Here is a 26157-nt window from a genome sequence, read left to right on the forward strand (position 1 = left end):
TTGATCCTCTACAGGACTGTAGTATACTCAGGTGACAGTTTAGCATATTGGACTACCTTTTCAAGTAATGAATCCTTAGAATTAGCTATAACTAGGATTAAACTTGAATGTATATATACAGGGGAAAAACTTCTTCACAACTGCAAGGCATTGATAACCATATTGATTTGAATGTTTGGGCCATAATATGTGGTCACATTTTTCATGAGAATATAAAGGGGTGAAATTCTAGAAAACAACAACACGACTTCAGTTACTCGAGGAGCGTTGTGGCCCATGGGCCTTCCATTATCCATGTTTGCTGTTGTAACGCTTTGAAAAACAACAACAGTTGATTTGTATCTAAAATCATGATAATATTCAGTCATTTATCCCCCTACCCTTCCAGTACTATCTTTTCTAACTGAATTTCCACAATGTTCAACTCCCACGAGTACTTTAAGTACTTTGATTGATAATGCCTTCCCTATGTACGGGGGTAGCCTCATTTTCTACAGTATTGGATGGCATATTTCGAAGAAAAAATGTTTCCATTGATGCAAGGTGAAGATAACGAACATTGATCAATCTCATAACTCCTGTAAGCAATACAAAATAGATAGTTGGGCAAACACGGGTCCCTGGACACACCATAGGTGGGATCAGGTTCCTAGGAGGAGTAAGCATCTCCTGTTGACCGGTCACACCCGCTGTGAGCCCTATATCCTGATCAGGTAAGCGGAGTTATCCGTAGTCAAAATCAGTGTGCCAAGAATGGTCTTACAATCGGTATAAAACACGTCTGACAGCATTTGACCCAATGATACGTTGTATTGGCAAACTAGATCGTTATAACGACCATAAAATTTCCGAAATGTTGACTTTAATCGAGACTGTTGAAACCCCTGTACCATCAACTTGCTTGTCAGTAGCTTGCCTCGATTTAAAAACTGACCATACACAGAACAACCTCTTGCGTATCGAATCAGTTGAGAGATGTAAACACCATATGCAGGTGATAATATAATATTGCTACATAAATATGGAAAGTTAACGATGGAGAAGCTGAAATCATCCCGTTTGTCATACAGTTGAGTTGTCAGTTTGTCGTTAATGTCTACTTTCAATGAAATATCTAAGTATGAAGCAGGGTTAGGATTATAAACTCTCTGTAATGAGCATTTGTCATCATGTATAGCTTTATGTTGTGTTTTTTTAAAAAACCCTTTAAACACATTAGACAGTAAATTTTGATTATTAAAAGGGAAAACAAAATTTTGTGGGAAATTTTGAATCAGTCCCCTTAAAGAAAAGTTTGAATTTTAATTTTCAAAAATAAATTCCACTTAAAACTGTTAATTTCAAAACTTTCCGTACGAAATATCACTTTCACCTGGACATAAATGATCAAAATCCATAAAAAAAAACACATTACATTGACGTCAGATATCTAATCATATATCAACGATTTATTTTCTGAACTGACGGTGTGATTTTTTAACCAAAATCCATAGATAAACCCCTGTTAAGCTCGACGTCAAAATTATCTTACGAAGACCATGTCAAAGACTACCATAAGTTGTTTACAGGGAAATAAGTTTGTAACATCAATGGAACATGAAAAGGTGAAGATAACGAACAGTGATCAATCTCATAACTCCTATAAGGATTGCAAATTAGGAGTTGGGCAAACACGGACCCCCGGATACACCAGAGGTTGGATTAGGTGCCTTGGAGGAGTAAGCATCCCCTGTCGACCACTCACACCCGCCATGAGCCCTATATCTTCTATTTGCAGAAAGGATTTACGGTGAGTATATTTAAATGAATGTTGCACGTTCTCAAGGTTACTCAATAACTTTCAGCGTATGAAACTACAGTGGCAGAAGAAGACATTATTAAAGTTAGTGACAAGGATGGAAACGTTATGGAGCTGCTGGAATCAGGGGAACAATACCTCAGTGCCCGAGGTGTCATTGCGGGAAATTATCCAAACCCTAAAACCAATTTTCCACGGTTGAAAGCGATGAAAGTCAGACTAGATGACATTTTTGTCTGTGCTTATCCTAAAGCAGGCAAGTCCGAAGTATGTCACGTCTTGTCAGGTCTTCAATATGTGAATGTTCTTAACATTGTGATATTTTTTATGGAAATTGAAATTTGGTTCTCTTTGGAATTTTGTTATGCCATGTGCAACTAGACACGAAATAGAGATGGGTCCAATAAAAAAACCCATCCTATTCTTTAAATTTATGACGTATGGTTACTGACATAAATTTGTTATCTTTGAAAGGAACGCACTGGACGTGGGAAATCATCAATATGATTCTTCAACAGAGTGCGGAGTACCACTCTAAAGAAAAGGAAACTCACATGTTGGAGTTCCACACCCCGGAAATGTTGGAGTCTCTGAAGATACCCCGAGTGTTTAATACACATTTGCTACCGAATAACGTACCCGACGAATTCTTTCAGAAAAGATGCAAAATGGTTTTTGTTCAGCGCAACCCAAAAGACATCGCAGTGTCATTTTATCACCATTGTACGCATTTGATAAAATTCTCTGGATCCTTCGTCCAGTTTATGGACTTTTTTATGGAAAAACACGGACCAAGTAAAGTATACCTTGATGAAAAATTATTTATTTCTTAAACAAAACCGGATTCAAGTATTCTTAGTAATTTAGATAAATAATGTGAGACAGCTCCAAGAACTATAACCCCGAACCCTGATATCAGATTTTCATTAAGATATGGAATTTTTCTCAGTGTATTTCTGCGCATGGCCTTCTTACACATCAGCTTGGGAAAACTACATCAAAGAACACCCAGACCACCCGGTTCATTGCATCATGTATGAAGACCTACATCAGGTAAAGTAGCAGTTTGTCCCCATCTGAAACCGAATTATTTTTAAATTAAGATGATCACCAATGGTGCATCTTTAAAGTTTTGTTTGCAGAGGAGAAAAAGTTCCAACATTCTGATTACATTTAAAAAAATACAGAACTACATGGGAAAATATGTGCCTTTCTTTATAGCACAATTTTGAATCCAAAAGGTTTCTCTTAAATCCTTAAATTGATCGATACAAGCAACTACTAGTCAGACGAATACGTGGGAAAAAATGTCGAATGGGATGTACAACAAGATATGAACAAACAAATATAAATGTACTTAAGATACAATGCTGTAATTTAGAGTTCCACCTCTGTCTGCTGTAAATATATCATCATCCGTTCCGTCTCTCCATTTGAAGAATTGGACTATGGATAATTCCTTTCCATTTTGTCTTTGGTATTCCTGGTGGATTTATCCTACGACCTGAATCCCAGTTGTTTCCTTTCTCTCTAATTCTCAGTTGTTTTCAAGAGTTCTTCTCCGTGTTCCTTTGGTCTTCCTTACTTCCTTCACTTTTTGGTTGTCCAGGCAAGGGCTATTCTGACATGGCTGTTATTTCTCATTCTTAGTACATATATTTTTATTTCTTCGTTTTATTATGTTACTGACCTTTTCCATGTTGGCTAATTCTATCTTTCATTTGTAACCTTTATAAGCCAGAATATTTTCAGTGTCATTTGATACAGTTGTGGTGGACGGTAGTTGTTATATCGTGGTTGTTACTGTTGTTCGGTACCATTGCCTTTGTTTTTGCTGAGTCAACATTGAATCCTGTTGATTTAGATACGGTGTTCAATGTATCAAATTTCAGTTGCATGTGGTTTATACTGCTTGACAGAAGGGCAATATCACTTGCATATCTTAGATCTAATGGATGTAAAAATCCACTGTATAATGTAGTTGTCATCATGGTCCAGTCATTCACCACAATGAATAAGAAACCTGACATATTACATCCTTGTTTGACTCCAGATTTTCCTGTAATCCAGGCTGATGTTCCATCTGTATCTTTTGTTGCATAATAAGCAAAATACAAATCACAAAAATACATCCAACATCCAGAACGGCAAAAGCACAACTAAACTTCCGCGGCTTGCAAACTAATATACCCACTGAATTCAACCAGTGATTATCATTATTTGTCTGATTATGAAAATTTAAAATCAGAAACTTGGGGAAAACCTCTTTTGTCTTTAGCAGTGAAGCACCCTCTCTCTTTCATATTCAACCTTTGGATTTTCTAATTTACACAATCGTCGCTAACCACGCCTACAGAGTTCGACTATGACGTAGTGTGAACGGAGACAATAGGATAACCGTGGTTTGCGTCGATGACCTCCACCAGAGAATGTTTTTACTGTAGTTAAAGGATTTTAAATCCAATAAAAATTATGATTAACATAACAGACTTAAACCTAACAGCAACCAGGGCAAGTTTTCTGAAATTCCCCCTCTCCACCGTTGATCTTTCAACTTGATTAATTGTAGAAAAAGTTTTCATACGCCCGTGTTATGGTATGACGTCGTCCGTCTGTCTGTCCGGACCTTGTAGGTAGAATGCAAATTGAACCGTAAGTCTATGATCTTACAACTTGGTACATTTGATCACCATGATGAGAGGAAGATGGCTATTGTTTTTCAATGTCAAAGGTCAAGGTCGGAGAATAAGTTAATAGGAAAACCTTGTAGGTAGAATACAGACCGAACTATTTGGACTAGAACCGTCAAACTCCTCATGCCAAATGAAGGACGCCTTTTGTTCTTCAATGTAAGAGGACCGCCGCAGTGGTCTAGAGGTAGAGGATTCGCCGTTAAAACGGTCGTTAAAACAGGTAGTGACAATTCCATCGCCAAACGCTCGGTATCAGGTGTGAATGTCATGAGTCCTCGGAGACAACCTTAGAAACGAGATGTCAAGTGTCACAGTAAGCGTGGCACGCTAAAGAACCCTCACTACTCAATCACCGTAAGCGTCGAGCTTAGGCCTAAATTTGAAGCCTTTCACTGGTATTGGTGACGTCTCCGTGTGAGTGAAAAATTCTCGAAAGGAATATTAAACAATGTACAATCAATGAAAGTAAGAGGTCAAAGGTTAAGGTTTTAGTATCACTTAGTAGGAAAACCTTGTAGGCAGGATACAGACCAAACCGTTGGTGCTTGAACCGTAAAACGTGGTACACATACAATTTATGCCAAGCGGAGGATGCCTATTGTTTCTCAAGGTCAAAATCGGAGTACCATGTAGTAGAAAAACCTTATTTTCGTTACGGATATATATATATATTCCCATGAAATTGAGTCACAAGTTTCCTCTGCAAAGAATACAAGTTCAGTTTGCATTACAGCTGGATTAATGCACCATGACCTACTTTGGGGGTAAAAGTAGGTCAAACATTTTTACAGATTTTTTTCATCAATTTAGAGGGCTTAATGTGATTACAGGTCCCACCTGCGTATTTTGTCTGCGCTACTATTGTTCGTTGTCGTTTTGAAATTTGTGACATCTTGGATCCCTGGATATACGTATCTCATAGTATTTATGAGATTGATCACTGTTCGTTATCTTAGCCTTATCATGTACGGAATATATCGTTAGATCTTTCGCATTCCAGCATTATTTACATCAACACAAATGCATTTCGCAAATTCTATGGTCGTTATAACGATCTGGTTTGCCAATACAACCTATCACTGTCAATTTAATGCTGTCTGATATGTTTCATACGGATTGTTCGGTCGTTCTTGGCACACTGATTTTCACTCAGTTTACCTTATCACATCATGATATAGGGCTCACGGCGGTTGTGACCGGTCGACAGGGGATACTTACTCTTCCTAGGCACCTATCCCACCTCTGGTATATCCCGGTGTCCGTGCTTGCCTACCTCTCTATTTCGTATTGCATATAGGATTGGTCACTATTCGTTCTCTTCGCCTTTCATTGATCACAGTTCGTTATCTTTTCCTTATCATGTAGGTAATGAATTCACAAATTTTAAGGTTCACTCCGCTTGACTACATTGTCATTTAGTGTGTTTCTTGTGTTTTAAGTTTAGCAGGAACACTGTGTCTTTTAAAATTCTGGTCCACTTTATACATTGTTTTAATCGTGTTGTTTTTCGCCCAATGCGAAACGGTTCCCATACCTGTTTCCAAATAAAGATTCTCTTAATGCTAATAAAGTTAATCCTATAACTATTCTTGACACACTTAGTTGAAATGTTTCTGTTTCTAATTTTTCAGATTAGTTTTGTATATATCTTCCCCATACTTCTGAGACGTATTCTAATTGTGGTCTTAAAAAAACAAATGAACATCAGCGATAAGGTTTTACGATTAAGTTTAAATCTATAGTTTTTCATAATCCCCCAGGTATTTTGCCATTGGTAAGTAATGAGTTGATATAAAGTAACAACTTAGATCTTGAGAGAAAATAATGTCTAAATGTATGTGTCGATTTACCAATTCTAATTGACACCGCAGAAAGTTAAGTTTGGGATAGTCTACATTTCTCTTAACTTTCTTGTGAAAAATACAGCCTTTGTCTTTGAGGGATTAGATTTTAAAAGCCATTTTTCGGATCGTGTTTGTAATTGAATAAGATCATTATCTAAATAAACTTCTATTGTTTCTAATTTTGTCTCTGCTTTTCTCTGAAGCTTTGATTCCAGACTGACTATATTGTATAATTGTTTTGCAGTGAATGCCAAAACATGAATTTGACCATATTCATAACATTCAAAAGGATAGAATTCACCTGAATCAATGTTAATTTTGAGCTTGCTGCCCCGCCCCTCAATTAAATTCAAATTGTAGCGTTTTTAACTTGGTGAACTTTTAATATTATATCAATCTTAATGAGCGTCTATTCGATCTAAACTTTCGTCTAACAGCTAAGCAACGTTGCTGAACCAGTCCCACTTCCCACACTCAATTTTTGTTTTGGTTACGCATTTATCTAAAGTTGACATTTCTTTTTACTTCGATTAAAATTTTGATAACCGTGTTTTTTTAGTACTTAAGCTTAAACAGAATACGATTTGTAAATATCTCATTATCTTGATAGGATGCAATCAGTGAAATACAGCGTTTGGCTGCCTTCTTGGATAAACCATGTGACGATGAATTGGCCAGACAGATTGCAGAAAAATGTTCTTTTCAAAATCTAAAGAACGCCGCTTCCCATGTAAAACATGTAACAAAGAAGATAAACGTAAATCTATATAGAAAAGGTAAGAACTTAAGTCAAAATGTGTCATTTTGGTAAATAATGTATTGTAGAATCATTTAAATTCGTGGGGGGCAATTTTCGTGGATTGCTGAATTTTTACGGGTTCGTGGGGACGTAATTTCGTGGATTTATATATTTGTGAGATTCTTGTATACTAGTTGTCTTTATTCGTTGAGGATGTAAATTCGTGGGTGAGGGGTACCCACGAATTCCACGAAAATTGAGCCACCACGAATTCTAATGATTCCACAGTAGTCTGTTATATTTATACTAATATAAGGGTGTAAATGACTGATTGATCTTATAAGTCGCATTTTTTTCAGTCATAACTTCTTTAACAGACCATAGAAAGGGTAACTGTTGGTGTTGCTTTACTATTATTATTTGTCTGATTTTTAGGGATAATGGGAGACTGGAAAAATCATTTTACTGTTGCATTAAACGAGGAATGTGACCGATATCTACAAAAGCATAAGCCAACGTTGAATTATAAATACCTTTAGTTGCCTGTTACACATGAGTTGAACTATAATGTGCATATGTATGGTGTCCAATGATTTTTGTATATTGCATTGTATCATGCACAATATAATTCATAAAAATAAAGGTCACCATGTTTTTAAACTCTCTGAAAAAGAAAACCCAGAGAACTTCAGACCCTTTCTTTACAAAAACTCGATTTACGGTGTTGTGCTTGCGTGTGTGGGAGTGGATGTGCTTGCTAAGTTTGCCCAACTATCTATTTTGTATTGCTTGTAGGAATTATGAGATTGATCACTGTTCGTTATCTTCACCTTGCATATGTCTCTCGTTGCTTTTTGCTGTTGGTCTGTGCACGTGTTCAAGCTGTAAACTCATTTTCAGCATAAAATTGTAGCGGTGGAATATTATCTTAAGCGAGATGTACTCTAGCACCGACTCTTTTTGTTATATTTGTTTTGTAAATGTGAGTGTATGAATTTGTTTACTCGAGATATACTAGTATATTATTATAATATCTTCGCCAGTACCTCTATACATAGGATGTGTCTTGTCCAATCTGAGCAAAACAATTGTTTGGTAGTTTTGTCCATCACAACATTACTTTAATCATTTACAATGAATTTAAAAAACCAAAATATCATGAAATACCCCATGTTAATTAAGGAAGCTAGCCTTCATGTCATATTGTTATAAAACCTGAACAATGAAAGGTGAAGATAACGAACAGTGATCAATCTCATAACTCATATAAGCAATACACAATATAATGTTGGGCAAACACGGACTCCTGGACACACCAGAGGTGAGATCATTGCCTAGGAGGAGTAAGCATCCTCTGTCGACCGGTCACACCTGCCGTGAACCCTATATCTTGATAAGGTAAATGGAGTAAACCGTAGTCAATTCAGTGTGTTAAGAGCAGCCTAACAATCGCTATGAAACACGTCAAACATCATTTGACCAAATGACAGGATGTATTAGCAAATTATATCCTTATAACGACCATAGAATTTGCACAATGTCGACTTTTAATGAGACTGTTGAAACCCCTTTACCATCAACTTGTTAGTCAATAACCTGCCTCGATTTAAGAACTGATCATACGCTGAACAAGCTCTCGCATATCAAACCAGTTGAGAGACATAAATAGATATGCGGGTGATAATGGAATATTGCTACATAAATATGGGAAGCTGACGATGGAGAAGCTGAAGTCATCCTGTTTGTCATAGACTTGAGTTGTTCATTTGCTTTTAGCATGTATGTTCAAAAAAGTACAAAGCACAGGTGAAAGATTCTGTGGTGTCTTTTATTTTGGGATCACTGGGCTATATCAAATCGACATATGAATGAAATATTGATTTTTGTTAGTAGATCAAACGTTGTTGACATATCTAGATTTCAAGTTGAAGGCTAAAGATAGAGGTTTTTTCTCCTATAGAAGCTTTTGAATAATTTCTGCCTCATAAGAATATAAAAATAGGTCAGCTAACAAAGGAGCACAATTCCTGCCCATGGGAATTCCAACAAACTGTTGGACGACCTGATAACAAAAGACTACGTAGATATTATCAATGATGTTGGTTGGTTGAATTTTTTCAACGTCCCGCTTGGGAATCTTTCACTCATATGGAGACTTAACCATTGCCGGTGGAGAGCTGCAAAATTTAGGCCTATGCTCGGTGCTTACTGCCTTTGAGCAGGGAGGGATCTTTATCGTGCCCACCTGCTGACATGGGACCTCAGTTTTTGCGATCTCGTCCGAAGGACCGCCCCATTTAGTCGTCTCTTACGACAAGTAAGGGTACGGTACTGAGGACATATTCTAACTCGGATCCCCACGGGACTTGTCAATGAGGAGCTCCAGCTTATTTTTGATATCAACTTTAAAATACCTGTGTGTAGAATCAGAGTAATATAAAACTAGATGCTGTCATAAGACAGTAATACCCACAGACTAGTATTTGCCTTTGAATATACTCTATACTATATATATTCTTACTGTATATGTCAAATATGCATTGAGGAGTATTCTGTTGGGCAAGTGCCCTGGGGTCATGCCAACCTGATCTTATTTTGACCGTTGAAATATTTTTTTTTAAAATGGTTGAGATTCCAACCCATCAAACAAATATATTCTTGTTGCATATCACACAATGCACTGAAAATCAGATTTTGTTCGTCGTTTTTCTATCCCATTTGCCTCTCAAGGTGAAAAAGAAAAGTCTGAAAACTTATTGCATTTGAAAGGTGAAGACAACGCAGAGTTATCAATGTCATAACTACTATATGCAATACAAAACAGAGTTGGGCAAACACAGACCCCTGGATATACCGGAGATGGGATCAGGTGCCTAGGAGAAGTAAGCATCCCCTGTCGACCGGTCACACCCGCCGTGACCCTATATCTTGATCAGGTAAACGGAGTTATCCGTAGTCAAAATCAATGTGTCAAGAACGGCCTAACAATCGGTATCGAACAAGTTAAACAGCATTTGACCCAATGATAGGTTATATTAGCAAACTAGATTTTTATAACGACCATAGAATTTGCGAATTGCTGACATTAAACGAGACTGTTGAAACCCCTTTACCACCAACTTGTTAGTCAATAACCTGCCTCGATTTAAGAACTGATCATACGCTGAACAAGCTCTCGCATATCAAACCAGTTGAGAGACATAAATAGATATGCGGGTGATAATGGAATATTGCTACATAAATATAGGAAGATAACAATGGAAAAGTTGCAATCATCGCGTTTGTCATAAAGTTGAGTAGTTAGTCTGCCGTTGATATCTATTTTCAATAAAATATCTAAGTATGAAACAGAAGTGGAGGACTATGTGGTGTCTTTTATTTCGAGTTCACAAGGATATATCGAATCGACATATGAATGAAAATTATTAATATTAATAGATAAAACGTCGTCGAAGAAAGGTAAAGATAACGAAGAGTGATCAATCTCATAACTCCTACAAGGAATACGAAATAGAGAGTTGGGCAAACACGGACCCCTGGACACACCAGAGGTGAGATCATTGCCTAGGAGGAGTAAGCATCCTCTGTCGACCGGTCACACCCGCCGTGAGCCCTATATCTTGGTCAGGTAAACGGAGTTATTCATAGTCAAAATCAGTGTGCCGAGATATATCTAAATGTCGCATTGAAGATCACAGCAAGAGATTTTTTCTTCTCACGTAAAAGTTGTTGAATAAATTCTGCTTCATAAGAATAAAAAAACAGGCCAGAAAACAAAGGGGCATAATTCATGCCCATGAGTTTTCCAACAGAATATTGGAAGACCTGATCACCAAAGACTACGAAGATATTGTCAATTGGGAACTCCAGCATACATGTATTTTTAATTTCAACTTCAGAGTACTTGTGCGTGGAATCAGAGTAGTATTTAAGGTTATGATTTTTCGGTCCCAGGTTTTATTTTCTTCAGGATATCGCCAATCATATTCCAAACGATAAATTAGTTACTGCTTAAAATAAAAGATTAGTTTGAGGAAGAAGAAAGTGTGACAAACGGACAGACGGACGGACGGACCAGGGTAACAACAATATACCCGAACTTTCTTTAGAAAGTGTGGATATGATAACATCCTGCAAGTTCAACACAAAATACATTTTGAAGACAAAGTAAGCCCTTGACCCCATTGGTAAGAAATGTTTAGCGTAATGAGATACTCCTTACGCAAGGTCTGTATTTAAATTGACCACATTCACCTAATCTACATGATATTGATTTACCGGGGTATATAAGCGAAGACCTCTAATGACCTGTACAACAATGGGTATGTATGCAATATTCAATCAATATTTGATACTAATTTTACCAGTCTAATAGGGGCGGTAAGCTCGCAAACGAGATGACACAACAAACCTTTACGGTTTGCATGGAATCATACAAGTTGGAAATATCCTGCAGTTTTTATCGTGGTTTTTTTTTGGTCGATGCAAAGAAGTGGACGTTATGGGGAAAGTTGTGCAGGTCAGTATAAATGCATTCTAATACCGGTAGTAAACTTGATTTACATTAGATGATAAATATCTTGGCTTTGTTTTGTTACCACATCTAGTCTTGGTTTTGTTTGTTACCACATCTAGTGTCTTCATACCGATCATCAGTCTTTAGTTACATATACACTCAACTAGATCTAAATAGATTTACATTTATTTATTTACAATCCACAAATCAAGATGTACATAGTTATACGTCACATGCAGTCACGCTTGAAATTGTATAAATCAAATGTTTATAGAGGGAGGACACAGGCACTTGTTTCTGTAAATGACTTATGACCTCTGTATACTAATAACAACACAAGGTAACTAGCTTCAAATGACACCCCTGAGAATGTCGGCCTTTTGAGCTTCCAGGGAATATGCTATGTAAATGTATTTACTACCGTTGTATTGTACAATCATTCAACTTAAAAACCATGTATGACATGACTGCATTCATTGCCTCTTATCGCCGAAAACTGCAACAAAACATGGATTTTCCGTTTTATACCACGAAGTGCTATGTACTGATACCGCACAGAATGAAAATTGTATATTCGTTGTGTTGAAAAATAAAGTCTCATTGTTTTATTATCACAATAAATTGATACGATGTTTATTACCAAACAATCTTGAACATATTGCTTTGTTAACAAAATAAAAATTTTGAATTGAAGACGCTGTACGCTATTTTTAGTTACTCAAAAAAACCAAAGCTGTTCGTACGTTTCGGGATTTTACATGTCATCAGAAGATAGAAGCTAAGACCTCCCGAGTGGAGATTTAAAAATATTTTCGTGTCGGAATCATTCAGAAGATAATAATGAAATTATGACTTACTGTAAATACAACTTCGTTAACTAGTATGAGAAATATTTCTGCCAATTGCATGTTTCATGCAGATCTATGGAAAGTCAGAGAAAATACAGATAAAAGATTATTTGGAAGTATGCAAAATAGAGCAAGGAAAGTTTTTTTTAGTGATGTGTTATTGACTTTGTGATATGTATTGATGTGGCAAGTACCTGTTGTAACATTGAAGTTTTATGAAACCCACCATAAGTACCAAGAACGCTGCAGGCACATATCAATGTTTTTCGGAGGCGACTGGCCAACCCTTAACATTAACTGTTATTTTCATGCATGCAAATGAAGATATATTGCGAGAATGGCCCCTCCACTATTTTTGATAGTACTAAGTAGTAGTGAATGAGAAGATATTAATGCATGTAAGCTTGAAAGTTATGAATTGAATCCCTGGAGCAAAGAATGACCCCTCCCAGCCTGAGGGGGAAAATTGAGACAGTATTGACGAACACTATAACACACCCACCCACCCCCACCCCCACCCCCCATGCACACACTAATTAAGGTTCTGAAGGTCTTTATCATGACTATCATATTTTTATCATTGTCTGTCACGAAATTTAAACAAGCCATGTGCAACTTCTCCGACGAACCAACTCCCCGCATCCCTAATATTACAGATCTGTCCCGATATGGAAAAATTCACATGCATCTGAAGTATGGACACCCCCCCCCCCTTTCTGATTTTTTGGGGCGGCGATTATTTCTCCGAAATGTGTGGATTCCCCGTCTATTCCATCCTAATTTCGATTTATGTAATCGTAAACTTGCTTTTTTGTAAGCCTTAAATACCTTATACTGTTTATAATAAGTATATTCTATATTATACCAGTCCAGTAGAAGGCCAATCTCTAAAGCTTGTGAAAAGCGTGAAACAACTACATCAATCGAAATTGGGTTGAGAGAGACAAGGAATCCACACATTTTGGAGGCATTGTCACCGCAAAAAAAAAATCAGAAAGGGGGATTATAGTTATCAGGTGTCTGTGAAAAAAAAATATTGGGGGATGGAGTCCCCTTTATTTTTTGTAGCATTTCCCCCCTAATGTTAGTAACTAAATTATATAAAATAAGATCAATTGTGGTTAATGGTCACCATTAAAATCACCCTTTTGCCTGTTATTTTTAATTCATCTCTGATGCTCTATCTTTCTATAAATAACTCTAAAGAATTCCAAACGTAATTTTAGAAGAGCGTGCTAGCCAGTCAAAATCGCCCACGTATTCTGTGCGGTATCAGTACATAGCACTTCGTGGTATAAAACGGAAAATCCATTTTTTGTTGCAGTTTTCGGCGATAAGAGGCAATGAATGCAGTCATGTCATACATGGTTTTTAAGTTGAATGATTGTACAATACAACGGTAGTAAATACATTAGCATCGCATATTCCCTGGAGACTCAAAAGTTCGATATTCTCAGGGGGTGCCATTCTGTGTCATTTGAAGCTAGGTACTTTGTGTTGTTATTAGTATACAGAGGTCATAAGTCATTTACAGAAACAAGTGCCTGTGAGGGAGGATCATGATTTTACGATCTGTAGAGAGAATTGTTACAAAAAACATTCCTAGACACAACAGCTGTAGCACTACTAAATAGTACTCTTTCCATGACCATATACAACAAAACTTCACCACTGATTTCTTATCGGCGCCGTGCGTGCATGACCTTGATTAGCTGCAATAATATAGCCCTCTCCTTTTAAAAAAAAAAGGGGGGGGGCGTCAGATTAATAAACTCGAAGAGGGCTACATTATTGCAGCTAGACCTTGATAAATGTAATATTTACACAATTTTCAAAACGAAGTGATAGTATTTAATATTATAAAAGAATAAATTATTGTTTTTAGAAAGTGGATTCATTGAGATTCGGTTGGTATTTGGTGGAAGGGTGATAGAATTTGATAACATACAGTAAGTAAGTAATTTATTTCCAATTATGGGCCCAGATGGCATACAAAGAATACAAAGTTCATATACATAAAGCATAAAAGAGTGATTATCCAAAAGACAGATGAAAAATAAAATTTACAAGTTCATGATAAATCAGCTTTTCTTAGTAATGAACAGCTATATATGTAATTGGCAAATTTTTGAAATTACTCTCTCCAGCGTTTCCCTCCTTATATCTTTAGACAAGAAGTGCCTCCCCCCTCCCGCCCTGTAATTTCGCGCTAAATATATACAAAATTAATCAAGCCATAGATAATCAAGTTATCTTAATATTACTAATTTCTCCAAATTGCTTAAATAATAATAATAAAATCCAGTGAAGTAGTGGGCCATAAAATAACAATAACACCACTCCCCTCAATTTAGCCACATCACAAAATTATCTACTTGAGTTACATTGTACATTTGTATGTCTAATTATTAACAATAATAGGCCTAGTTGTTTGAATTAAAAGAGAAGTAAGTTGAATTAAAAGTATAAATGTATTGCGTAATTATCGAATAATCATTCATGAAATTGAAGATGAACGTATACTTGCAGTTACCTGGTTACTTTATACAACTTGTTCTCCATCGACACTTGAACCACTGCATTGACAATGTACTTCAACTTGTTAAACAGGGACATAACAAATGGTTGTGGTACACAGCGTTCTCTGATTTATGCATAAGCGTTGGTTTTTCGGACGTGTAGTTGGCCCAATTCTATACTCGTAATACTGAATCGGATTTGTTTGTCACCGGAAACGCTTCACCGGAAGTGACGAGAAACGAGACTTACAGTCCCTATGAAGAGAAACGCTGTTTTGTAGGTATATACATGTACATATATATAGTAGATTATTTAGAGCATTGTTCATATTTACCCATCAACACGTAATATCCTGGTATCAATGTAGATTTCACTATGGGAGTTAAATGTTTACAATATATGAAGAAGAAAAAACACGTGTACCAGGTCACTGTGAAGCGCCCTTCCAGAACGAACTCATTAAATCAGTAATTTAAAGAAACAAGGATTTTATGACGTTTGATAAGAATCATTCATGCAAGTCTGAACTACATATAAACTAAATAAATGTGACTTTCAGCGTATGAAACAACAGTCGCAGAAGAAGACATTATTAGAGTTGGTGACGAGAATGGACACGTCATTGAGATGCTGGAATCAGGGGGACAATACCTCAGTGCCCGAAGTGTTATTGCGGGAAAGTATCCAAACCCAAAGACCAATATCCCACGGTTAAAAGCGATGAATGTCAGATCAGATGACATTTTTGTCTGTGCTTATCCCAAAGCAGGTATGTCCTTAGCATGTCACTTCTTGGTACGTGTTCGATGTGTAAATGTTCTCAAGGTTGTGATATTTTTTATAAAAATTGAAATTTGGCTCTCTTTGAAATTTTGATTTGCCGTGTCCAGCTAGGCTCAAAATAGAGATGTAACACCCTATTCTATAGAATACGAACAGTTGAAATAAAAAATATGCAGGATTTCCTCACTACTTCGTAGTCTTTAGTGATCAAGTCTTCCAGCAGTTTGTTGAAATTCCCATACCAATAAATTGTGCTTCTTTGTTATCTGACCTGTTTTCCTATTCTTATGAAGCAGAGTTTATTCAAAACCTTCTACATGACAAGAAAATTTCTCTTGCTGTGGTCTTCAACTCGACATTTAGATATATCAACCACTTTTATCTATGAACAATAATCATATTCATTCATATATCGATTCAATATAGCCTCTCACCTCTGGTCGGCGCGGGTTCGAATCCCGCTCGCGCCGGTAAGTGAGAAAGTTTCCCAGTTTACTTTCGGAAGGTCGGTGGTCTCTTCCCCGGTATATTGTATCTGGGTTCTCTCTTCCATCAATAAAAACGGCGCCACCAGATAACTGCAAAAAGGTTGAGTGTGGCGGAAAACATCAATCAATCAATCGATTCAATATATCCCTGTGAACTCGGGATAAAAGACACCACAGAGTCGTTCACATCTGCTACGTAATTTTACATATTTTATTGAAAATGGATAATAACGGCAAACTAACACCTCAACTTTATGATAAACGGAATGATTTCAGCTTCTCCAACGTCAACTTTCTATATTCATGTAGCAATATTCCATCATCACCTGCATATGGTGTTTATATCTTTCAACTGATTCGATACGCAAGAGCTTGTTCTGCATATGATCAGTTTTTAAATCGAGACAGGCTACTGACAAACACGTTGATGTTACAGGTATTTCAACAGTCTCGTTTAGAGCCAACATTTCGAACATTCTATGGTTGTTATAATGATCTAGTTTGCCAATATAAACTATCATTGGGTCAAATGCTGTCTGACGTGTTTCATACCGATTGTTAGACCGTTCTTGGCACACTGACTTTGACTACTGATTACTCCGTTTACCTGATCAAGACAGACCTCACGGCGGGTGTGACCGGTTGATAAGGGATGCTTACTCCTCCTAGGTACCTCATCTCACCTCTGGTATGTCCAGAGGTTCGTGTTTGCCCAACTCTTTATTTTGTGTTTTTTATAGAAGTTATGATTCTGATCTGATTCGTTATCTTCAGCTTTCATTCTTTAGATTTATGAATTATAATATTATTACTGACATGCATTTGTTTTCTCTGAAAGGAACTCACTGGACGTGGGAGATCATCAGTATGCTTCTTCAACAGAGTGCGGAGTACCACCCTAAAGCAAAGGAAACCCAGATGTTGGAGTTTCACACACCGTAAGTGCTAGAGTCCTTGACGTATCCCCGAGTGTTGAACACACATTTGCTACCAAATAATGTACCCGAAGAATTCTTTCAGAAACGATGCAAAATGGTTTTTGTTCAGCGCAACCCAAAAGACATCGCAGTGTCATTTTATCACCACTGTGCGAATTTGATAAAATTCTCTGAATCCTTCGTCCAGTTTATGGACTTCTTATGGACTTCTTTATGGAAAAACACGGACCAAGTAAAGTATACCTTGATGAATAAAATTGTTTTCTTTTTTAAAAATCGGGTTCAAGTAATTATAGTAATTTCGATAAACAATGTGAGACATCTCTAAGAACTATAACCCTGAACCCTGCTATCAGATTTTCATTAACAAAATACATATGTAATATTTCTTAGTGTATATCTGCGCATGGCCTTCTTACACATCAGCTTGGGGAAACTATATTAAAGAACACCCAGACCACCCTGTCCATTGTATCATGTATACCTACATCAGGTGAAGTAGCAGTTTGTCCTCATATGAAACTGGTTTTTTAATTAAAAGATCTTTTAAAAACTTACCACCAATGACACATCGATAAAGTTTTCTTTGCCTTCTTTACAGATATGGAAAGTTAGTGAAGAGCTTTCGTGAAATTCCATATTCTCTTCACATTTCAAAAAATACAGAGCTATGTGAAATATATGTGCGTGTCTTTGTTACACAATCTTGATTCCAGAAGGTTTCTTATAAATCTCGAAATCAATCGAGCCAAAATTGATCAAGTACTAGTCTTATGATAAATATGTGGGGGAAGTGTCGAATGGAATGAAACACAACATACAAACAAACAAAAATAAATGTACCATAGATGCAACGCTGCATATTATTCCTTCTCTCCAAATGGAAAAGTGGACTATGGATAATTCCTCTCCATTCTGTCTTTAGTATTCCTGGTTGCTTCATCCTACGACCTGAATCCCAGTTGTTTCATTCTCTCTTTCCAGAGTTCTTCTCCATGTTCCTTCGGTCTTCCTTACTTCCTTCACTTTTTGGTTGTCCAGTCTAGGGCTATTCTGATATAGCTGTTATTTCTCATTCTTAGTACATGCCCTATATATTTTTATTTCTTCGTTTTATGATGTTACTGATCTTTTCCATGTTGGCTAATTCTCTCTTTCAGTCGTAATCTTTATAGGCCAGAATATTTTCAGTGTCATTCGATACAGTTGTGGTGGACGATAGTTGTTACATCGTGGTTGTTCGGTACCATTGGCTTTGTTTTTGCCGAGTCAACATTGAATCCTGTTGATTTAGATACGGTGTTCAATGTATCAAATTTCAGTTGCATGTGGTTTTTACTGCTTGACAGTAGGGCAGTATGATTTGCATAATCTAGATCATATAATCTGGATGTAAAGTTCCACTGTATAATGTATTTGTCAACTTGAGTTGTGCTGTTCATGGTCTAGTCAATCACCACAATGAATAAGAAACCTGACAGATGACATCCTTGTTTGACTCCAAACTTTCCTGTAAACCAGTTTAATATTCCATCTTCATCTTTTGTTACATAATAAGTACAATACCAATCACAGATATACATCTAACAGCAGAACGGTATTTACACAACTCAACTTGTGCAGCTAGCAATCTAATATACCCACTGAATTCAACCAGTAATTAAGGTCTTCCGTTCTTCACGGAAGACCTTATAGTGATTCTACTGTTTCTTATTATTATTATCATTATTATTTTGACCAAATTTTGTGCAGGAGTTTTCTCGAAAACTATACAGTGGTTTTCAGTGAAACTTTCAGGAAAAATGCATTATATTATGAACTTTGTTTATCACAAAGAAAATTAGGAAAATTCCATTTCGGTTCCAAGTTATGGATAATTTCCTGATTTTCAAATGGAACTTTGTCCGCGCGTGATCTACAGGAACGGCTAAAGATATGAACTGGAGACTTATTAGAGATGATAGAACATGACTTATAGATTACCAGAATCACTATTTCGTACGTCGTCATCACTTCCGGTCGCTACCGGAAGCGAATTTAAAAAATGGATTTTTTCAACTTTTTTGTTTTTTAATGTTTTTCTTTGATAAAGGTAAGATAAATAGAGACTCTATAGAATGCTGAATATGATATTTGTTTTTAAATTGATCAAACCAAACTCTAGATATTCGTAATTTTCATTTTGAAGCGATGGTCCTCGGTAGCCTAATGGTTAGCGTAATGGATTTTCATGCGGCCGACCCGGGTTCAATCCCCAGATTACTCGAATATTTTCCCCCCACTTTTTCCAGCTATATTTAACAGAAATGTGTGCACTACAGTAAAACGTATAACAACTGAAGAATTTAAGGTTATCTACTGGACACGGAAAGAACGGAAGACCTTGTTGCCATGGCAACAAGTTTCTAGTATTATTTTTCTAATTATGGAGGTTTAAAAACAGAAATGGGGAATACCTTCTTTATGTTTAGCACTCAAGTCTCTTTCAAAATTCAACTTTTATATTTTCTAACATATGCCAACGTTGCTAGCCACGCATATAGATCCCGGAAGTACCTACTCGACTGTGAGGTAGAGTGATCGGAGACATTGGGTGTTGTTTGCGAGGATGACCTACATCAAAAATATCTTAATGTCCCCGGAATCGAAGATTCGGGGGGCATATAGTTTTTACCTATCCGTGTATTTGTCTATCTGTGCCGGTCCGTCGGTCTGTGGCAAAAACTTTGACCTTGGTCATATCTTTTCCACCATAAGAGGTAGACGTTTCATATTTTGTGATGAATTTTCTGTGACAAGATCTTTCCATTGACATCAATTGCAAACTTTTGACGTGTTGACCTTAACGTTTTCCATTGACCTACCTATAGAAAATTCGAATATAGAAGCCATATTTTTCAAATCTTCAGAGGTACATGTACTGAAGTGTATCATTATGAATGATAATGTAAAGGGACATAACTGTATTTGGTTAATCGTTGCTTTAGAGTAAAGTTAAGAGTTACGGCTCTTGGTACATCCGGGGATTGGAAGTTAGTTTAGAGTGTAGGCGCCAAAGTGTGCATGTGTGTGGCATGTATGATGTTGAATAAACTCACGGGCACTGGAAGTTAATGTAAATATATAGTATGTGCATGTATAAAAAAGGAAGGGTAGGACACTCTTTTTTAGGCAAATTCTGGTTTGGGTTATTGTGGGCGTTTCTCAAACGGCCTGACGCGATGAATCGTTTACATACCTTACTTTCAATATATGTACGGTTTCTTTCCGTTCCAATGCCGTTCATTCGAAAAAAAGAAGATGTTTTTACACCTCCAAGTGCCTAAGAATATCGCTAGACTGTCTTACTTCCGGTTTAATCGCACTGAATCGAAAGGTAAGTTTTGATTGGTCAATGTGATAAACATTTATAAGTTTATAATGTCATTCTTATTGGTTCTGAAATAATGATAAGAATATTTGAACTATAAAAACAAACATGGCTCATGTACTTGAAGTAATAATCCTGAGAATTATTTTCTCTACATATGTATTTATGGATTAGATAACATGTGTCAATTCTTCAATTTCATTATTGACCTATCAGAACTTACCTTTCGATTCAGTGCGATTAAACCGGAAGTAAGACAGTCTAGCGAAATTCTTAGGCACTTGGAGGTGTAAAAACATCCTTTTCTTCGAATGAACGGCATTGGAACGGAAAGAAACCGGATATATATTGAAAGTAAGGTATATGTGAACGATTCATTGCGCCATGCCGTTTGAGAAACGCCCACAATAACCCAAACCCGAATTTGCCTCAAAAGGAGTGTCCTACCCTTCCTTTTTTATACATGCACATACTACATGTATATATTTACATTAACTTCCAGTGCCCGTGAATAAACTATGAACTGTTATACAGTGTAGTTCTTCATGTACTGTTTGTGTATTAAACGTGTATTTCCTGTAACAAGACTTTTCCATTGGTACCATATTTGTTGACTTTGTTACCTTGATATTGACCATTGCCCTAGTTATTGGAAATTTTCAAAAACACATTTTACTTTGGTCATACCTTTTACAACATAGGAGATGCAGATTTCATATTTAGCATGTGAATTTCTTGTGGCAAAACCTTTCGAGTGGTACCAAAATCTTTGACCTGATGACCTTTACATTGATCTATGACCCAATTTTAGAAAATTCCAATATAAGTCATATCTTTTAAATCGTAAGTCACTGCTTTAATATTTATCATATGCATTTCTTGTGAGAAGACCTTTCCATTGGTACCAAATTTGTTGACCCTGTGACCGTGAAATTGACCTATGACCTACTTTGAAAATTATTCACTTAAATGAGTTCCACTTTGTTGTAATCCGGGAGCATCAGTGTTTCACTAATATATCATGCTTACTGTAGTTAAAGAATTTTTAATTCGATGAAAATTATGATAAACATGTTTTCCTAATTCTAAAGTTGTACTTAAAAGCCAGGGCAAGCTTCTTGACTTCCTGAAATTTCCCCTCTGCAACGTGGATTTTCCAATTTAAATAATTGCAGAAAAGTTCTTCAAATTTGTGACCTGTTGGATATGTTGTCGTAAACTATGCTGGAAATCGAAGCATCTAACGGTGCATTCCGTACATGGATTGTTTTCTTCCACCGGTTTAGTCAAAGAATCTGGGATTTATACTAAAATTGTATATTTATCTGACCGTCTTTGTTGCTTCAGGACAAAAGTTAGACTATAGATATAGGGCTCACGGCGGGTGTGCCACCTCTAATACGTCCAGGGATCCGTGTTTGTCCTTCTCCTAATTTTGTATTATTTATGGTATTTATGATATTGATCACTGTTCGTTATCTTCACTTATCTTTAAAGAAAAATAGCATGTGCTTTTGCCTGAAGCTTTGATTCCAGACTGACTACATTGTTTTGCATTGAATACCAAAACATGAATTTGACCATATTCATATCATTCAAAAGGATAGAAATCACCTGATCAATGTTGATTTTGAGCTTGGTGCCCCGCTCCTCAATTAAATGCAAATTGTGGCGTTTTTAACTTGATGAAGTTTTTAAATTATATCAATGTAGATGAGCGTCTAATCGATCTAAACTTTCGTCTAACAGCTAAGCAACTTTGCTGAACCAGTCCCACTTTCCACGCTCAATTTTTATATTGGTTACGCATTTATTTAAAACTGACTTTTCTTTTTACTTCGATTTAAATTTTGATAGCGTGTTTACTTAGTACTTAAGCTTAAACAGAATACGGTTTGTAAACATCTCATTATCTTGATAGGATGCAATCAGTGAAATACAGCGTTTGACTGCCTTCTTGGATAAACCATGTGACGATGAATTGGCCAGACAGATTGCAGAAAAATGTTCTTTTCAAAATCTAAAGAACGCCGCTTCCCATGTAAAACATGTGACAGAGAAGATAAACGCAACTCTATATAGAAAAGGTCAGAACTGAAGTCAAAATGTGTCATTTGGTATATAATGTATCGTAGTCTATTATATTAATGCTAATATAAGGGTGTAAATAACTGATTGATCTTATAAGTCACATTTTTTCAGTCATAACTTCTTTAACAGACCATAGAAAAGGTATCTGTTGGTGTTGCTTTACTATGATTATTTGTCTTATTTTTAGGGCTAATGGGAGACTGGAAAAATCATTTTACTGTTGCATTAAACGAGGAATGTGACCGATATCTACAAAAGCACAAGCCAATGTTGAATTATAAATACCTTTAGTTATGACATTTAGTTTCCTTGTTATACGAGTTGAACTGCAATGTGTATATGAATGGTGTCCAATGATTTTTGTATATTACATTGTATCATGAACAACATGATTTATAAAAATAAAGGTCACCATGTCTTTAAGCTATCTAAAAAAAAATACTAGATCCATGCAAATAAGATACTAGAGTCCAAATTTCACTGTGATTTGATGCATAATATGAATATCTAAGAAAACCTACCTGCACGATTCAGATAGATGTTCTATTTGTTTAAATATTTATGAATATTGAAAACGTTATTTGCTAATATTTTTTTTTTTTTAAATCTACGGATAAAATCTTCAAAAAATTAAAAACAAGAGATATCAGAGAAATATATTTTATAAAGAAATTGAAATGAAATGGTCGTAATTCAGAAATATTACCATTTTTCAAATTTGAACCAAGTCCGATCGTAATGATAAAAAAGTAGTCACAGAGAAAAACTACATTCCTTTGATGTAAAATGGTTTACAAATTAACGGAATTTATAAAGGAAGCTAATTTCTTGATGAACATTGCGTACAATTAGCAACAATATGATTATTTTAGTAATTTCTATCAATTTTGATCGGGATCGGTACTTTTTTCTCTCGTTTGAATATAGTGATTATATTTGAAATTTGGTCATTTCGTTTCAATTTCTTTTTATAATATATTTTTTCGATATATCTCTTTTCTAATTGACATGTTTTTGAAGATTTTATCGGTAGATTTAAAAAATATTAACAAATAACGTTTTCAATTTTCATAAATATTTTTTCTAAAAAATTAGAACGTTTATATCTGAATATTTTAGGCATGCTTTATTAGATATTCATATCATGCACCATATCACAGCGAAATTTGGACTCTAGAAACCCTTACTTGCAAGCAAAACACCCTTTTTATCATTCCGGGAAAATCACCAAAATATCATATAAAATAATTGAGAGCTTGTCTCACTCTTTCAATGGTGAAATCATACTTCATAAGAGCTGTTTTAACGAGTCATGAAATAAAATTTTAGTGTAATGAGCTAAAATGGATCTTCTATGTCCTATAGTACCGTTTCTCGTTGCTTCTTTCTACTGTTGGTACATGGCACTGTAAACTCACATCTTGCTTACCACAGTTCTTTATTACATGTAAATATAGCAGAGAAATATTGCTTTAAACAAAAGTGGACATATTAATGTCCTTTACCACCGACTATATTGTTGTATTGTTTGTACATGTGTGTATGACTTTATCTACTCAAGAAATACTAGTATAATATCTTTGCCAGTACCTCTATACATAATATGTGCCTTGACAAATTACTTTGAGTAAATTTGAACATAACAATTGCCTGGTAGCTTTGTCCATCACTATTAAGGAATCTAGTCATCATATACTATATTGTTATACAATCTGAACAGAGTTTATTCTGTCTTCTTTCATCCTATGTTTGTGCATATTGGTGTGTACATAATCATCAGTGTTGTATGTCATGTCCCATAAGTACCTACTTTGGAATTAAAAATAATTCCTCTCCAGAGAGAGAGAGAGAGAGAGAGATTTAGATTTAATTCGAAACCCTTGAAGGATAGAGCGAGAATGTGAACGTGAGAAGGTGAAGTCCAGATGTCTGAATTAACCAATCTAATCAAAATCCTAAGATATACGCTCACAGTCGCAAAGTATACGGCACGGATCTAAGGAGTCTGATTTTAATTAGATTGCTGAATTAACTGTATGTAAATTCACTGATAATAAGATAAGATAAGGTATAACAGCAAGACAGCTTATAAAGAAGGAAATTTCAAAAGGGTTTACAACATTAACTACAGGTTACATGAACTACATGTGGATGTAGCATGTCGGGGAAACGAGTACATACATAATATATGAATTGCAAGTATATACAAATGGACAATATCGGTATTATACCAACGTATGAATAATAAACTATAATGATTTTTGCAGTTTTAAAGCACTGCCTCTTTTTCTGAAAGTTTTTAAAAGTAAATATTCACTCAATTTGACAATTACTGGATTGTCTTCATTAATCATCAACCAAGTAAATTTGTCCTTATTTGTTAAATAGCTATAAATTTTGTTCAGCTTGTATCTATCATGAAAAAAACATTTTTCTCTCTTCAACATAGAATGGAAAATCAGTGAGGAAATGAAATTCATCTTCTATACAATCTAGTTTACATAATTCACATTTTCTTTTGTTTCTTTCAAGAGAAATCTTCTGGCCAATATTGCTTTTTTATAAATTCATATCTTCCTCTTTTAATTCGAAAGTCATGTTCACTAATTAATTCGAAATCTACATAGAGTTTTTCTGAATTGTAGGGATTCTAAAAATATATAATTTTCCATATTAAAGTTTTCTTTATACGAAAAATATGTTCTGACACTCTTGACGTCTTTTTGACCAGTAAAATAAAAAAAATTTCCGTACCTGATTCTTTCTCAGCGCCTAATTGATATACAAGCTAAAACGAACATACTGGAAGAAACAGGAAAACAGGAAAACAACTTGGTCTTTACATAAATACTGTTAAAACCAAAGTAATAAGAATAAACACGGAAAGAGAAGATCCTATTTTGATCAACAACCAGACAGTAGAGGATGTAAATGACTTTATTTATCTGGGAAGTAAAATTACAAAAGATGGAAACTCAGAAATCGATGTTGACCACCGTCTATCCAAAGCCAGAGGAGCCTTTGCAAGTTTTAAGAAAATCTGGAACTCCTCAAAAATCAAACTTTACACGAAAATCAAGATCTTCAAAAGCAATGTAATTTCAGTTCTTTTATATGGTTCAGAATCCTGGAAAGTCACAAAAACCATCTGCAATAAACTTGATGTTTTCCAGAGGAGATGTTTAAGAAGAATTCTAAAAGTTTTTTGGCCAAATAGAATATCAAACAGAGAAATTTACAACAAAACTAAAACAACAGCAGTATCAGAGGAAATTAAGAAGAGGAGGTGGCGCTGGCTAGGCCATGTTTTGAGAATGGATCCCACATCGATCCCACATGTTGCTCTAAGATGGACACCAGCAGGGAAGAGAAAAAGAGGTCGCCCAAAAGAGACATGGAGGAGAGCAGTAGAAAGAGAGATGAAGGAACAAGGATGGACTTGGGACAAATAAAGACTTGGTCTCAAGACACAGCATACTGGAGGTCTCTAGTGGAAGCCTTATGTGCAAACCAGTACGAAGAGGACTAA

At 35.8% G+C, this 26157-nt stretch overlaps 1 pseudogene; it reads left to right on the top strand.

The window, feature by feature from the left end:
* The first annotated feature begins 1840 nt into the window (after nucleotides 1-1840).
* On the top strand, nucleotides 1841-26157 carry LOC125647316 (uncharacterized; annotated as a pseudogene).

Source organism: Ostrea edulis, chromosome 6, assembly GCF_947568905.1.
Source record: "Ostrea edulis chromosome 6, xbOstEdul1.1, whole genome shotgun sequence".
NCBI classification, from domain to species: Eukaryota; Metazoa; Mollusca; class Bivalvia; order Ostreida; family Ostreidae; genus Ostrea; species Ostrea edulis.